We start from the raw sequence: 17790 nt of genomic DNA on the forward strand, positions 1-17790 counted from the left end.
TTCCCCCCAAAACTGTGTGCTAGTTTCTAACTCTTTCTCTTTCCCTTGAGCTTAGCCATTCTTTATATAAAATTTCCCACCCCTCCTGGGACTCAGTAAAGATTTTTATATCCACTAGATTATTTACAGAAGGTTTAACCCATTCTCCCAGTATGGCTTCATGCACTTGGCCCAAAGAATAAACTCTAAGGGCCAGATCCTCTGCTGGCATAAGTCAACCATAGCTCCCTAAAAACCTTTAGGGTCCATAAAAAGGCTACAACACAAGAACTCTTCTGAAGGGGACAGAAAAGCTGAGGAACTCAAATTCAATGCATCTGCAGGTTTCTTTTTCTGCTAACTCCGCCATTTATATGCTCAGAAGCAGTCCCCACAGCTTTGGCTGATGGAATCAGGTCTGAATCAAGTTGCTTACTGAACAAAGGAGGAATTGACAATAATTGATCTCTCAACCGCAGCCTGTGTTATTTGGGGCTCTCCCGCCACAGTTCTGAGACTTCAAACCATGCTCTCTCCATTTAGATTTCATTAGTCTTGACCTATAATGGCACTCTTGTTGTCAGCCCTTTGGAGGTTGCAAGCATCCTTCTAAGTATTGTTTGGTTGCCAGTGTTCAAAATGCCATCACACAATTTTAATTTCTTTGGGGCAGTCATGTTAGAATCTAACAAAGCCTTTGAGTAATGTGCTGGCTGGATAATGAGGACCTATGGAGGCCAGGAAGAACATGAATCTGAGGTTTATCTTTAAATCTTGCCCTCATGGGGATAACTTGGGTGGCAACTTCTCTTCGAACCGGGGGATCTCATGGAAGGGAGACATGGAGATTTGCAGCGCAGTATGATGTCACACCCAATGCAGCTACACCACGCCTGCACAAAAAGCCAAACAAAGCCCCAAACAGCCCTTCCCCCTCAGCATCACCCTTAAAAGTATGCTCAGTGAGGGGAATTTTTAATACTCCATAAAACAGGTGGTGATATCCATCATGGACAGTGGTTCCTTCCTTTTTTCTCACACCTTTCCTCCACTCTGGCAGGAACCCACCCCTGCAGAACTCCAAGGAGAGGGTCCCACAGTGCAGGAGGTAGAACTGTGCTCAAAGACAGGTCCAGCTTGGACAACAGGTCTCTATACTGAGCGGGTGAGGAAAGCAGCAGCCAAGAAGTATGTACAAATGTCCTAATGCTAGGAACTATAACAGGTAACTTTAGTGCAAAAGATACACCAGAAAATGAGTTGCTTCTCTCCTTCCAAATAACAGACACAGAGCCTGCTTTGTGCTGGAGGGACAAGGGGTTTGCTGGAATAAGCAGTGCAGTTTGGTGAAGTTGTAACAAGGAGCTCCTTCTGGGTCTGGATAAAGGTGGGCCCGCCAGCAGAGGGGGTTAAGAGGGCAATTGGATCAGGGCCAGGTGGCCTTAAGAGGACCTGAGGTTGCCACTGCCACCACTACTGCTGTAGCCCTGCCCAGGTCCCAGGCCCTTTTAAACAGTGCTACTGTAATGTGGAGAACCCCGAAGCTCAGATCCATGGAGCTGCAGAGTGGGAGGGAGTCCTGGAGTGACTGGTGAGTGAGTATGGAGGGGGGAGCCAGGCTGGGAACAGAGAGGGACAGGCTGGGAAGAGAAGGAGGGAGACGAGCTCTGGGGTAGAGGCTTGGGACTACGGGTAGCAAGGGCTGAGGCGGGAGGAGGAACCAGGGTGGGAAGGGAAGAGCGGAGAGGTGAGGCAGAGGTACGCCCAGATGGCTGGGAGAAAGGAGCCTAGCCTGCGGGGGAGGAGGAGGAGGGGGCACAGGACCACTGGAGGACAAATATGAGCAGGTGGGCAGAGAAGGCAAGGGGCCGAGCTGAGCAGAGGACTGATGGGGGCAGAGCTGTGCAGGGGCTGATGGGGGCGGGGAAGAGAGAGGAAGGAGCCAAGCTGGGCACAGGACCACTGAGGAACAGAGGTGTGCAGAGGTTTCTGGTGACCAAGCTGGGCACAGGAACACTGGGGTGCGGGGGAGGGCAGAGCTGGGCAAAGGCTGTCTGAGGGGCAGAGAGGAAAAAGAGCTGAGCTGGACACAGAAAAGCTGGGGGTGGAGCTGGGCTGGGGAATAGCAGTGGGGCAGGAGCTGAACTGTGCACAGGACTCTTGGGAGGCAGAGCTGTGATGGGGGTGGCAGAGAGGGGAAGGAAGGTAGGAGGGGCACCTCCAGGCAGGTGGGGGAATGGTGTTGCAATGGACCGGGGAACTGGAGGGTCCCCTGGGTGCGGGCTGGCGTGTTGTTCTGTCTGAGGGAGGGGAGGAGGGGGCCCATTGATCGTGCTGCCCTGGGGCCTGGAATTCCTGTCAGCAGGCCTGGATGAAGGTCAAAGCCAGTCTGTTGCTGGGGGTCCAGCTGGCTGTTCCAAATAATCACTGCAGAGGTGCCTTCTCTTATAAGCCTGGCATGGCCGCGGTATAAGGCTCCCAGGTATGCTCAAAGTGATAAAATCAGACTTACTCTGTCTTGTCAGTCATCCTATACACATGCCTGATTTTCAGCTGCCTGTTCACCGGATCTCACATTTCGTACCTGCAGTTACTTGCATCCACACACTTTGGACACAAAAAGAGAGATCAGGTTAGGAAAATCTGATCCTAAAACTCTAGCCCTTCAGGACTCCAGCAAAATATTTATTTTTAAACCAATCTTTGTTCAGCATTAAATTAGCACCCCGTCACTCCCACCACCACACACACGAAAAGCTTCTCATAGGCTGGATTCTGATACCTTTACTCACACTGAGCAGCACTTTACTCCTTGAGCAGTTCCATTGAAATCATAGTAACTTATATATGAGTGAACTCACATATGAACCCTATCTGTTGTCACTGCACACATAGAGGAGTTTGGGATGCATAACAAGCTTTGGGAGTAGGTTGATTTTTTTTTTTCAAGTTAACTCTGCTGTCCTTAAGGAGACACCGTAATATCGAATATCTGTTGAGTCACACTGATTTGAAAGCACACCACTACCTTGGAGTGTCCTTCCGAATCTATGATGAATTCATCTCATTAGCCTCATCACAATGTTTGACTCAAAGAACAGCCCTATATGAAGGGAGTTCTGTACCCATAAAACTAATATGACTTTCTGGACATTACCCTTCCTGGTTTGGGTATTTGTGTTTGATGCTGCTTGCAATGCACACGACTGGGTGTTGAGAGGTATGCCAGAATGTCTCAGAATACATGTACATTATCAGCTGAGACAGCACCGTTGAATGCTGCATAGTAAGTACCTGCATCTAGTTGTCCTCCTAAATCTCTGGCTGCATCTACACTAGGAAATAAAGTCAAATTTATTCAACTCAGCTTTATACCACTAGAGGTACATCTACACTAGCCAAAAACTTCGAAATGGCCATGCAAATGGCCATTTCGAAGTTTACTAATGAAGCGCTGAAATACATATTTAGCACCTCATTAGCATGCGGGCGGCCGTGGCACTTCGAAATTGACGCGGCTCGTCTCGACTGGGCTCCTTTTCAAAAGGACCCCGCCTACTTCGAAGTCCCCTTATTCCCATGAGCAGATGGGAATAAGGGGACTTCAAAGTAGGTGGGGCCCTTTCAAAAAGGAGCCCCGTCTGGACGAGCCGCGCGGCGGCGAGCTGCATCAATTTCGAAGTGCCACGGCTGCCCGCATGCTAATGAGGCTCTGAATATGTATTTCAGCGCTTCATTAGTAAACTTCGAAATGGCCATTTGCATGGCTATTTCAAAGTTTTTGGCTAGTGTAGACACAGCCTAGATTTTATAAAGTGGAAGGTGAGTGTCCACATGTTTAGAAAGTCGACAGAGTGTGTCCCCATTACCTTTGCTGTGTTAGCAGTGCATTGTGGGTACCTATCCCACAGTTCCTGCACCAACATTGCATTCTGGATTTCTGTTTCAGTGTGTTATGAGAAAAATATGAGCTGCAACTATTTGTGGGTGTCTGATGCATTGCCTTCACTCCCTGCTCCCATTGAAAACAAACTGCCAAATGCATTTTCACATCATTTTTCCAAAGCCTGCCCCAGCACATGCTGTTACAAGGCTAGTGGGCCAGTCCTGAGAAATGTAAAATGAAGAAATAGAAATCTGAATTTTTAACTTAGAGCTATTGGAAAGTTGTTTTTTGGTATTGTTGAAATGCTTCATTTTGATAATGTAATTTTGATTAGTCCCATTTTGACCTGGGAGCCGCATGGTAGTGGTGGGCAGCTGGAGAGCCTAGAAACCGCATAATGGCGGATGGGGGCAGCCACATGGTGGAGGGGGCAGCCAGAGAGTCCAGCAGATGTGTGGCACAGACAGCAGCCACAAATCCTGGGCTGATTCCTGATTCTTACTTCCTGCTCACCTGGGGTGTGTCTACACTTGTATTCCTCTTTTGAAAGAGATATGCAAATGAGGAAATAAAAAATGCAATTGAGGCACAAATTTGCATATCTGACACCTCATTTGCATATTCCTATTTTGAAATAGCTTCTTTCAAAAGAAGAAAACCAGTGTTTTTTATGGGAAGAAGGATTCTTTTGAAGATGGGGTTTACTTTTGAAAGATCAGCGTCTACACTAGTCTTCTTCTTTTGAAAGAAGCTATTTTGAAATAGGAATATGCAAATGAGGCGTCAGAAATGCAAACTTGTACCTCATGTGCATTTTCAATTTCCTCATTTGCATACCCTTTCAAAAGAGGAATGGAAGTGTAGACACACCCACGGAGAGCAATGGAGGTGAAAGTGATGATCAGAACAGGCATATTGGTGGCATTCTGGGATACTTTTAAGCTGCGTCTACACGTGCACGCTACTTCGAAGTAGCGGCACTAACTTCGAAATAGCGCCCGTCACGGCTACATGCGTCGGGCGCTATTTCGAAGTTAACTTCGACGTTAGGCGGCGAGATGTCGAAGTCGCTAACCCCATGAGGGGATAGGAATAGCGCCCTACTTTGACGTTCAACATCGAAGTAGGGACCGTGTAGTCGTTGCACGTCCCGCAAAGTCAAAATTGCGGGGTCCTCCATGGCGGCCACCAGCTGAGGGGTTGAGAGACGCTCTCTGCAGCCCCTCAGCTCAATGGTGGCCGCGTGGAGCGGCCCCTTAAAGGTCCCCTCCCCCTCCCTTCCTGTGCAGGAAGCTGAGGGAACATACAGGCAGCAGCCCAGACACGCGGCCAGCCTGCACGTCCCTCAGCAGCCACAGGACCATCAATGGCCGCCTGGCAGCCCCCCCAGTGCCCCCAGGGGACCACCCCAAGGGGAGCCAGGGCAGCCAGCCCAGCCAGAAGGGCAGCCGGGCTGGCAAGCGGCAGCGGGGCCCCTCCTGGACGGAGGCCGAGCTGCGGGACCTGCTGGGGCTCTGGAGCGAGGAGGAGGTGCTCCAGGTAATGGGAAGCAAGAGGCGGAATGCGGATGCGTTCGCTCGGCTGGCCGACGGCCTGGCTGCCCGGGGTCACCCTGCCCGCACTCCTGATCACGTCAGGAGTAAGGTGAAGGAGCTGCGGCAGGGTTACGCCCGGGCCCGGGATGCGGCCGGCCAATCTGGGGCCGCCCCCGTCACTTGCCCCTTTTACAGGGAGCTCAGGGACATCCTGGGTCCCCGGCACACCTCCTCCCCTCCGGCCACCCTTGATACTTCGGCCGACGAGCCCCAGCAGGCCCTTCAGCCGGAGTCCGCCCCGGAGGTAAGCCCCGCACCCCGGGGGCCCCCCCCGGGACATCGCAGCAGGAGGAGGAGGAGGAGGAGGAGGGGGGCTCCTCCTCTGCAGAATCCGGGCTGCAGATCCTCCTCCTGCCATCCCGGAGCAGCAGCCGGGCCTCTGCCCCCCGGGGATCTACGGACCGTGGGAGTGGACCGACAGGTATGTACCCCCCTGTGGTGTACACCCCTGGGCTTGAGGGGCGGAGGGTAATAGATATGTGTCCAGGGCCCCCCACATGCTCACATGGCCATGGCCCCAAGGACACCAGGGCCATGTCCCTCACAGCAGTGCATCAGCCCCTGCCCGCCCCCACCCCACACGACAGTGCCATGCCCCATCCCTGGGGCAGGGGGGAGCGGAACCTCGAGGGGCCCCCAGGAGGAGGGGGTGGGACACCCCGCAGCAGCAGCAGCAGCAACAGCAGCAGCAGCAGCAGCAGCATGTGATGGAGTGGGGGGAGTGCAAAAGGGAGACTCAGGCTACATATGAGCAACAAGAGCCGAATAGCTCCCAGGGGCAAAGGATGATCCTGGGGCTACAGCTGGCAGGTGACACCTCTGCCCTGAACAAAGAGGAGGGAGGAGCCGAGCTGGCTTGGAATTGGGGGGGGGAGGGTGGGGGCCACAGGCAGAGGCTAGGGGAAGGGAGAGCTGGAAGGCAGACAGCCTGAGGAGGGGGAAAGCTGCATCCCAGAGGGGCACCCCTTGGGGTCTTCTCCCCAGGACGGGTTGGAAGGACTGTCTCTTCTGACAGCTGGTGCTGTCACTCCTGGGAGAAACTGGGCATCTGTGGCCTAAGAAACCTCTCCTGTCAGACCCTGCGGAGTGGAGTGAGAGTCGCTCCCACCAGGGGACGGGTGCAGTGCAGGGGGACCCCTGAACCCTATCCATCACAGCAGCATCTCCCGGGGACGGGGATGGGGAACCTGCAGCACAGGGCTAGGGGGACAAAGGCCACGGCTCGGGGCCCACACTAACGCCTGTCTCCATTCTTCTTCCCGCCCTCCTCTCCTGTGTCCCGCACCTGCACCATTGGAAGGACCGGAAGAGAGCGCCGGCAAGGCATCAGTGGTCCCGGAGACCCCTCCGGGGCCATCGCTCCAGGCAAGCCCCTCGGCCGAGGACTGACCGGCCCCACGGCGGGCTAGACGGCAGACCCCGCACCACCACCAGCTGATGGTGACGGACCCCCAGCTGCTGGCCATCCACCGTCGGCAGCTGGAGGTTGCGGAGCAGCACCTGCGGGTGGAGCAACGCCACCTGCACCTGCAGGAGCGGGCGCTGGCCTGGCACCAAGAGGCATGGGGGGCCTACATGGAGACTTTCAACCACCTGGTGGACTACCTGGCCCCCCATGCCGTGCCGGCCACCGCAGCGCCCGCCCTGCCTGCTCCACCCGCCGCACCACCAGCTGCTCCACACGTCGCCGTCCCGTCCGCCGTTGCCCCGCCACCCACCACCGAGGGCCGGAGCACCGAGGGACCCCTGGAGCCAGCTGAGACTCGCCGTGCATATCTTCCGGTCCGCCCCGCCCCCAGCGAGCCCCAGACAGGGCTGCGGCCGTGGTGGGGCTCCCAGCCGCCCACGCCCAGTGCCGGACTTTAGGGGCGAGGGGCCCAGGATGTGGCCCCCGCCCCTTGTATATAGTTGGGACTTATTAATTTGTGCCCCCCATTTGCCCTGTCCCCCCCATGTAAATAGTTCTCCCCTTTATCATCCCTGGTTTTCTTTTTATTACTGAACAAACTTTTTTATTACTATTATTTTATTTGTACACATTACTTTTGTTCCACACATGTTGTATATAGTTTGTTCTTGTTTTATTTATAGTTAAAAAAAAAAGTTCTAAAAGAAAAAGCAGTTTAAGTTCAGCCACAAGTGTGTGCTGTCATTTGTCCAGGAAAAGTGGGAGGGGGGTGCGGTTGGGTGCTCCATGGTGTGGGCGTTGGGGCAGGGAGTGTGGTGGAGGAAGGGGTGGGCAGTGGGGGGCCTGGCAGAGTTCACCCCGCGGCCTCATCATCGAAGTGGGCCCGCAGGGCCTTCCGGACCCAGGTCCCTTCGGGGTCCACCTGCCGACTGGGGGCAGCGGGTGGCTGCACGTCAGCCCTGCCGGCCTCCACAGCCCAGCCCTGGAAAAAGGCCTCCCCCTTGCTCTCCACCAAATTGTGCAGGGTGCAGCAGGCACCCACAATCAGGGGGATGTTGTTGGGGCCCGCATCCAGGCGGGTCAGGAGACATCTCCAGCGTCCTTTCAGGCGGCCAAATGAGCGCTCCACCACCTGGCGCATGTGGTTCAGGCGCTGGTTGAAGCGCTTCTGGCTAGTGGAGAGATGGCCCGTGTACGGGTGCATGAGCCAGGGCCGGAGCGGGTATGCCGCGTCTGCAATGACGCAGAGGGGCATGGTGGTGTCCCCCAGAGGGATCTCCCGCTGGGGGATGTAGGTCCCCGCCTCCAGCCGGCGGCACAGGCCCGAGTTCCGGAAAACCCGGGTGTCGTGGGTGCTGCCAGGCCAGCCCACATAAATGTCCTGGAAACGGCCCCAGCTGTCCACCAAGGCCTGGAGGACCACAGAATGGTAGCCCTTGCGATTCATGTAGCGTCCTCCACTGTGATGCGGGGCACGGATGGGGATGTGAGTCCCATCCAGAGCCCTGAAGCAGTTGGGGAAGCCCAGGGTGGCAAAGGCGGCGATGGTGGCATCTGGGTCCCCCAGCCTCACGAGCCTGTGCAGGAGCATGGCATTGATGGCACGCACAACCTGCAGGAAAAGCACATGGGACAGCACCAATGAGGGGTGAGCAGGGTGTGCGTGGCCCTGCCCTGCCCTCCCCTCCCCTCCCCTCCCCTGCCCTCCTCTGCCCTCCTCTGCCCTGCCCTGCCCTCCTCTGCCCTCACCTCCCCTCCCCTGCCCTGCCCTCCTCTGCCCGGGCCCCCCTCCCGTGGGTTCTCTTACCTCCATGAAGACAGCCCCGACGGTGGCCTTGCCGACACCAAACTGCTGGCCCACGGATCGGTAGCTGTCTGGAGTGGCCAGCTTCCAGACAGCGATGCCAACCCGTTTCTTCACAGGGAGGGCACGCCGCATGGCGGTGTCCTGGTGCCTGAGTGTGGGGGTGAGCCACTGGCACAGCTCCATAAATGTCTGCCGGCTCATCCTGAAGTTTCTGAGCCAGCGGTCGTCGTCCCACTCCCCAAGCACCAGCCGCTCCCACCAGTCGGTGCTGGTGGGGTAGCTCCACAGCTGCCGGCGTGTGAGGCGGTGGTGGGGGCAGGGTGCTGCAGGGTTGGGGGTTGAGCCCTGCTGCCCTGGGGGCAGCTCCTCCTCCGGTGTAGCAAGGAGGTGCTCAGCTGCCTCCCGCATGGCATGGATCAGGGCACGCCCTGCTCCTGCTGGGAGGGCTGGGTGGACCTCTGGCTGCTGCTGCTGCTGCTGCTGCTGCTGGGGGTGGTCCATGCCTGCGTCGCCCGGGGTCTGTGTGCCTATGGCTCCTCAGACCGCGTGCTGTGCAGGCTGAGTGTGTCTGGGAGGGGCCCTTTAAGGGAGCAGCTAGCTGTTGCCCCCGAAGCGCTAGTCCGCCCTGTGACCCTGTCTGCAGCTGTGCCTGGCATCCCTATTTCGATGTGTGCTACTTTGGCGTGTAGACGTTCCCTCGCAGCGCCTATTTCGATGTGGTGCTGCGCAACGTCGAAGTTGAACATCGATGTTGCCAGCCCTGGAGGACGTGTAGACGTTATTCATCGAAATAGCCTATTTCGATGTTGCTACATCGAAATAAGCTATTTCAATGTAGGCTTCACGTGTAGACGTAGCCTTAGAGGCCAACAAAATCAAATTAAATATTGTTGTGTCTACACTAGCATTAAGTTGACCATGAAAATTCATATTTGGTGTTACTCCTTGTGAAAAAGCTGAAGTAGAGAAGTTAACCTTAGGACCCCTTAAAATTGACTTGTTGATATTTGTAGTGAAGACAGGTACATTATAAAATCGACCTAACTTCCTTAAAATAACTTTTTGCTCTAGTGGAGACATAGCTTCTGTCTCTCTGTCTCTTTCTCTTGCTTGCAGCCATTTACCATTCAGACCTGTTTTGCACACTTCCCTCCCTCACCCAAGGATATTTTGGAATGTATGGGTGACCACAGGCTCCTGTAACTGGTTATGAATGGCAATGTGCTCTGGAGAAGAGGAAATACATTATCTGTGATTCGTCCATATGCTAGGCAAATTCACAGCTTCAAGAGAAAAGTCCCTTTAAAAACAGGGGGGAAATCAAATTAAACAGGAAGACATTTCAAATGACATCAACAGGCTTTGGAAAACAACAAACTTCTCACCTATGAAGAGGTACCAAACAGGCAGAGAAACTAGTCATTCCTGATGGATGGCATGTGTCATGCACATATGAAATTCCACACCTCAGTCTTGCAGAAATGCCTAGTGCACATCACTTCCTAGCCAGGAGGCCCTGCTTGCATACACCTGCAATGAATAGCACCTTACTTCCCAATGACTGAGGCTACAGTTACTCTACTGCAGGGACCGACACTCTGAGATTGATCTGCCAGCAGTTGATTTAGCTAGTCTAGTAAAGACCTGCCAAATCAAACACACATAGCTCTCCAGTAGACCCTGTTACTCTACTGCAGCCGAAAGAGTAAGGGAAGTCAATGGGAGCGTTTCTCCTGTCAACCTCCTGCGGTGTAGATCCTGCAGTTCCAGCTACAATGTTCATGTAGCTGGGTTTGCGTATCTGAGCAAATTACCGACTTTCTGAGGTAGTGAAGATGTAGTCTTAGGCAATTTCCTTTTGTCTGGGACTGTGCCACTCAAAGTGAGTAAAGGGTATCAGAATCTGGGCCTCTGGGAGAATTATTTTTGCATTAGACACAAGAACTTCTCTGCACCATGTTTTCCATCTCCTCTTTTGCTGGTTTCTATCACGTTGATTTGTTTAAGTCTCACAATATTGTCTCACAGTGAGTTATGTGAACAGTCCATTGGCCAGATCGCCATTCAGCTTCTACTGTTGCTTATGATCATGGCTGTCAGTCCCCTACTTCAATGACCTGCGGTGCATATCTATCCTGTTTTGAGAGTAAGGGCACTCTGAAGTTGCACGGGTACTTTGAAGTGCCCACAGCGACATGGCTTGCTGGTGCTTCAAAGATTGCAACTTCGAAGTTCACGCTGCGAGAACTAAGCTAATGAGGTACTGCATATTCATTGCTATCCTCTGCTCCAGCTTGTTTACATGCCCCCTTCAAAGGAGGGAGATACTGTAGATGAGCCCTTATGCCTTTCATTTTTCTGTATCAGCGTTTCCCAAACTGTGTTCTGTGGAACACTGGTGTTCCACGTGATGTGAATAGGTGTTCCATGAGAAAAAATTGATGCTAGCGATATTTTTCCTTCTAAAATATTAAATATGAGACTATGCTTGTATCAAAAATACTAAGGTATTTCATCAATATTTAGATTGTAGATATATTAATATTTATGACTCATTCATAATAGTATAGTTATTATGCGACTCATGATTCGGACTGTTTTGGCACGAGTCATGTTCAGAAAAATCACATGATGCTGCACCTGATATGAGGATCCAGCTTTCAGGCATGGTCTCTACTAGTAAGCAGATTTGTGATCAAAAGATGCAAAAACACTCTTCCCATTTTAAAAAAATGTCAAATGTTACGTATTTTTATTTTCCAGTAGTTTTCTTTAAAAAGAACAGATATATAAAAACACACAATGTAAAAATATTTTCCTATACCTAATTTGTTTTGCATTTCTTTTTAATAAAAAAAGTTAAGCTTTAAGGAAGGAGAGAACATTTTTGAACAATATTGTCGTTTCTATTTTTTGTACAAAAGCATAACATTAAAGATCCTTCTTTCAGCTATTATATTGATGTTTTATTTTGGGTTTATACTTAATTTTTATACTTAATTATAGGGTTGCTAGCCATCCTCCTATCAGAAGGACATTAGTTCAATATGATTTTCTCTTGTTATTTTTCATTCTTTGTGAAAAAAAGACATCTAAAAAAACAAACTCTTTTAAATCAACTTTTGAGCATTGCATGCAGAAATTTTTCGGTATGAAACCCTTCACCTTGTCCATGTCTCTCTGCAACCATGCAGGTATGTGTTCTATCACTACATTCTAAGCCCGAAAATGTTCTGCGGCCAAATTAGTTTGGGAAATCCCATCCTGTATGATAGTTCATATGGTACACCCCCCTTGGAATATTATACGGCAGCATGTCACACTTTCGACGTGTTACTATGTTTGTTTGTGCAGCATTTAGTATTCTTATTAATAAAGGGCGTGGTTAACCATTTTATGGTTAAATGCATGACTCTTCTCCTGCACTTAGGCTAGTGTAAAAGTCAAATAAACCAAAAGAGTTAGTATAGATTATCATTAATGTAATGAAAATCAAAATCTGGCCCAGAAGCTCTCTATTAGGAACAACATTGAGTTATGCAGCAGGCCGCTTTTCTGACAATAATGTATTTTTATTCCAATCTGAATACCTTTGCAGATACCACCCAATTAAGAGAGAGCAAACTGGATTTTTCTGACTCATGCACCTTATCATGCTTGTAACAGTTATCAGCTTCTTCTGAATTAACAGAATTGATAATGATTCTGCAGCATAAACTTCAGTGCTTGTGTCAAAACAAAAAAGCAGTCATGTAGCACTTGAAAGACTAATAAAATAATTTATGGGTCTGTGGGTCTATCCCACAAAATTCTGTGGGTCTGTCCCACAAAAGCTCATCACCTAATAACTTATTTTGTTAGTCTTTAAAGTGCTACATGACTGCTTTTTTGTTTTGATAGAATACAGACTAACATGGCTATCTCTCTGTCATTAAGTGCTTGTGGTGTGAGAACAGGAAGGACTCTACCTGGACTTTTAGATCTCAGTGGAATTTGTGGGGCTGGCAGTAATCTGATTACTGGTAATCTGAGCAAAACTGATATTGAGCTGCTAGCCATGATAACCCACAATGCCATTTGTAAAGCCAGGTAGTGAAGTGTAATTGCATTTTATCATTATTATGTTTGGGACTTTAGAGAACAGAGGGGGAGATCTGGTCCCTGCTTCCAGAAGCTTACACATTTTCAGAGAGGTAATTCAGTTGAACACATAGCATTCAATCCTGATTAAATCCCCTTTGAACAACTCAAGCAACACAGAGGGAACTGAAAGCATCCACAGCTACATTCTGGGGAGGAGAAGGAGGTGGAGCTAGACTGTGAAGTACTCGGGGTGGGGTGGGGAGTTTGGACTGACAGAATTGCCAGGCTCCTGGCCAAGTGGGGGAGTCCAGATCTGCTCCTGGATGGCATGGGGTCTCAGGTGGAAGAGGTGTGGCTAGGGGCTGCCATCACAGAGCTGCTTTGCTTCCCCTCTCCTGGCTCTCCTTCCCCTGCTCTGCCAGCGCTCAGAGCCACCTGGAGCATGCCACCTGGCACTTGGGCAGTGATTTAAAAGCTCCACGGCTCCAGCTGCCACCACTGCTGCAGTAGCAGTGGCCAGGATCCCTGGGTCCTTTTGAATTGCCAGTTGCCCTCTATTGGCAGACCTGGAAGTACTCCAGCATCCCTGGGCCCCCAAAGAGAATCATTGCAATTGGCAGAGTTAGAGCAGCCCCACAGATGCTCCTGCTTACACCAGTGCGAGTTTGACTCTCAGAAGGAGAGACAAATAAAGGCAGCCTACCTTTGTCTCCCTCCTCAACTGCGCGGACCAGAAATTTACAGATGGGGGTCTAAACTCAAAGCAGGGCAGATACTTTCTCTTTTGGAGCTTTAGTCAGTATCTCTGCAATTCACGTTGCAACAGTGGAAGGTCTAGTGCAGCTGCAGTGTGGTGGGTGGTCTGGCAGCGTTTCCATGGAAGATTGGAGCTGCAATAGAAGCACAACAGGTAGTTGCCCAAGGCAGCAAAACATTAAGAACAGCAAAGTGACAGTTTGCTGAGTGAGTAAGTGCAGGTCCAGAAAGCCAGGACGTTTTCCAGTGGAATGGCAGATCTCAGTGCTGGCTTCTGTAACTTCTCACATCACTGTTCAGACCAAAGAAACAATGCTGACCATTGATGATCACAGAGGAGACATGAACAATAAATATGGGGACAGGTCAGATTCACTGTCCCTTATAATGGTTAAGGCAATACTAGGATAATAGAAGCATCAATCAAAAATACAGATAGGAAAAAGTAACCACCTCAAACACCCTACCAACAGTAAATCTTTATATGGGGGTAACACTGAAAGACAGTTAAATCTTGTTTTTTCAGCTGCTTAAAATTAGATCACCCTCTTCTTCCAACCCCACCATACTCCCTTTCTCTGAATACTTGCACATATAAGCCTTGGATACTATTTAAATACAGTTACTTTATTTCAGAGAGGTTTCCAAACCTCTAAGGTCAGACCCAGATTTAGCTCCAAACTTCTCAAGGTCAGAGCCAGTGCTTTCTGCTCATTAGAAGTAGAGGATAAGCAGGGGAGGCTGAAGTAAACTTTTCCAAAGTCCAGGCATGTTTAGAACTCAATTATTTTTTGCGAGGAGGGGTTTCTCCTCTTTATTTACAATGCTGATGGTGTTTCCATAGGGGGCATTCTTCCTTCTGAGTCACTGGCCCAGCACACAGCTAGAGATTATATAAGGAGATGGAAAGTTGCCTCTTTCAGAGTTCCAAATGGACAGAGTAATGTTCTTCACTTCTCCTAAGCAATTGTGTATTGGGGTATGTATTTAAAAAAAAAAATGGTTTGCCACAGCCTTATCCAGAGTCCTTTGAAGTCAGTGAAAAGACTCTGGTTGACTTCAAAGGGCACTGGATTGAGGCCAGACTCCTCTTTATATTCTCTGGTGAGAGAGAGAATCAGGCCATGAGAGTTTACTCATCTGGTCCAAAAGCAGCGAGATACATGTAATGTCAGAGGGACTTCTCTTCTGCACTCCCAGATGGGTCTTTACAACAATCAGCAAAGCAACTATCTCCAGAAAATTCCCTGCAGAGCCCAAAAGCTTCTACAAAGTAATTTTAAGAGATTTATTTTCAAGGAGGGCTATTTTGTGGTGCTACGTGCTGCTGCTATGTGCTCCTCGCCATGATTCTTGTGGGGGCTGGGGCTCCCGACCCCAGCCACAGGGTCTGTGGGATCCCCCTGCCTCCAGCCAAGGTTCCCGCTGCAGTAGGGCTGGCAGGGGCTCTGGCTCCCAGCCAGCAACCAGCTGTGGGGTTGTCAAAGCCCCTGCTAGCCTGCAGCAGCGCTGGGCCAGGATCCGGAGCCCCTGCTGGCCCCACAGCAATGCAGGGGCTGGAAAGCTGCCTTGGGGCTGGGAGCCATAGTCCCTGCTGGCCCCACAGAAGTGTGAGACAGGAGCTGAAGTCCCCACTGGCTTGCAGCAGTGCAGGGTCCAGGAGCCAGTGCCCCCTACCAGTCTTGCAGTAGCATGGGGGCCAAAAGCTGGAGCCCCCGTCAGCCCCACCGGTAGCCCCAGCCATGGGAATAACAGCTGGGGTAGGTAAGGATCCCTGGCAGCCCTGCGGCAGGCAGCAGGCTCACTACTGGCTCCTTTTCTTCTACAAAAAAACCACTGTTGTCAAGTAACCATAAAAGCTGCTTACCTGTCCAGAGAACTCTCCCAAACAGAATGCATGCACCCTGCTGCAATCTTCCACAGGGTTCGATGGCATGAGGGTGGCGGTGTCCATTGGTGCTTCTGTAATATCAAGATTTACTGTTGGTAGGGTGTTTGGAGTGGTGACTGGTAGCTAGCTGAGCCTGAGTCTCCCCAGCCTTACATCTTGTGTATTCATTTGCACTGGTCAGAGTGGGCGTAAAATGCTGAGAAAGCAGAATGGCAGCATTTTACCCCACTGTGGACAGGCATAAATAACCTCACAAGGTGCAAAGCTAGAGAATCAGACCTCCTGAAATTATTCATGGGAATATATGAATGAGTTGTCTGCATGGTAAAATCTTCAGGAAGAGAATAGCAATGTAATTGGCTTCTCAGTTTGATTTTTTGTACTGATGCCTTATGAATTTTAATGGTACTTAAAATCATCTGATGATTTAAAAGATGTTTTACTGATTGTATAATAGTGGAGTTATGGCACACAAAGACTGGGCATGTTGCTTATAACAGTAGATGTGCTGCATATCATTTTGGTTGTGGTGGAAAAGCTTTGTCAAATAAGGAAGGTGGTCCAGCATTTCCTAGAGGTGCATTTGTTTAACCATCTTGGAAATTCATTCTTCAGCAAGATCCCCACAATTGGGAATACTTTGTCCCCAGCTACCACAGGCTTCCAGGCCCGGCCTTAGCCCCAGGCAAGCAAAGTGGTTGCCTTGTGCCCTGTGCCTTCAGGGCCCTGCACTCCAATTGAAAATAGTATCCACTACCAACCAACCAGCCCTTCTGTTAGCATGCCGCCTTCGGCCCCACACGCCAGCCAGGCCACACTGGGCTTGCTCTTCAGGCTTCCAATTCCTCTGGCATGTGGACATTTGACTGGCTACACTCATTCTTCCAGGTGTTTCAAGCTGAGGTTTGGAGCACACTAATGGGAGCCATGTGATCTGTAGTCATGAACCCTGACATATGTGTAACATGGATAAAGTGAGGACTTTAAATCTCAAAGGCTGAGAAGGCTGCCTCTTCCCGAACACCAACTAACCGAATAAAACCAACTCAAGGAAATTTAATAAAATCTGCTTTCTGAAGAGGTCAGTAATTGTATTTTGTGCTGCACTAGTGATGTTTGCTGGCTCTGAATAATGCTTAGCTGCCTTGGGTATTAGCTTTACACTGGAAAGAAACCAGCAAAATTTGCTTCAGAGCCAATAAACACAGTTGGCATTGTTTTGCTCTGCCACTCTGGTTGTAAAACACAGATGGGCTTCTCTTTATTCTTAGATTCTTTTTTTTTTTAATTATGATTATTTCAGAAATGTCAAAGAATGTCAGCTAACACCTCTCAAACTGATACTTCAATGACATCTTGTGGCCGGGTCAATACATTGTTCTCAGATGCTGTGAACAATCATACTGGAGGATTGTCTTTTAAAGGGTTGCATGTGGTGTTCCCTCTAATTTTTTCCATCCATGGGCAGAATAAATTTTGTTACGTGTGTAACTGCTCACAGGCAAACTTGAACCCAGGACCTCTCACACTTAGTGCAGGTGCGCTACAGTGTGAACTAAAATCCAGCAGCTACTCAGCTTAGGCTGTAGAGGACACTTATTCTTTCTCTGTGAAGGGGTCCAGATGCCACAACACAGGGCAGCAAACCACACATAGGTGTGTGGGTTACATGTGCACCAAGGCATGTGGTATGTGCACCACCAGTCAAAACAGATTCTCCCAGCTGTGGGAACTCTGCTAATCAGCTGGGCTGCAACTGAATCACTCCTGCATGGCTGCCTAAGTGCTCCACTTAAAAGGAATGCTGGTAGGGGTGTGTTCCCATTATAAAAGCATTTTATTGATTGGCGTTTTCATTAAACCCAGCATAAAAGGGTTAGATTTCACTTTGAACAGGCAGCATCTTAAAGTGAATGTGTCAGCACTTGTTTTTGCCACCACCACAGCCCTGGACATCTGGGGAAATAGATGTTATCCCATAAAACTGCGAAGGTAACTCATCTCTGTCACCAAAGGGAGTAAATGGGTTGCTTGGGATATCTGCAAAGCAGTTGCCTATTAGAGTAACTGACTTGTTCCATTGTAGCAGGGCAGGACAGGCTTCTGAGAAATATTACTGAGAAATTCCCAAACTGGTTCTGATGTTGATATAACCTGGAGCAGAACCAGATCAGCCCTCTGATTATGACTGGAGTTCAGACCTTTTCCTAATTTCCTCTACTAAAAAGGTATAATAAATGTTCTCAAGAGACAGTTCCTGTTAGCAGCTTTAAACCAGTGCTGCAAAAAGCGGCAGATGAGACCAATGTAAAGCTTCATTTGTTAGGCCAGACATTTTCAGCAGCTGCAAAAGAACTGTGTGCCGCCCATCAGCCAAAAAGTGGA

This window comes from Carettochelys insculpta, chromosome 3, assembly GCF_033958435.1.
Source record: "Carettochelys insculpta isolate YL-2023 chromosome 3, ASM3395843v1, whole genome shotgun sequence".
In the NCBI taxonomy this organism is placed as follows: domain Eukaryota; kingdom Metazoa; phylum Chordata; order Testudines; family Carettochelyidae; genus Carettochelys; species Carettochelys insculpta.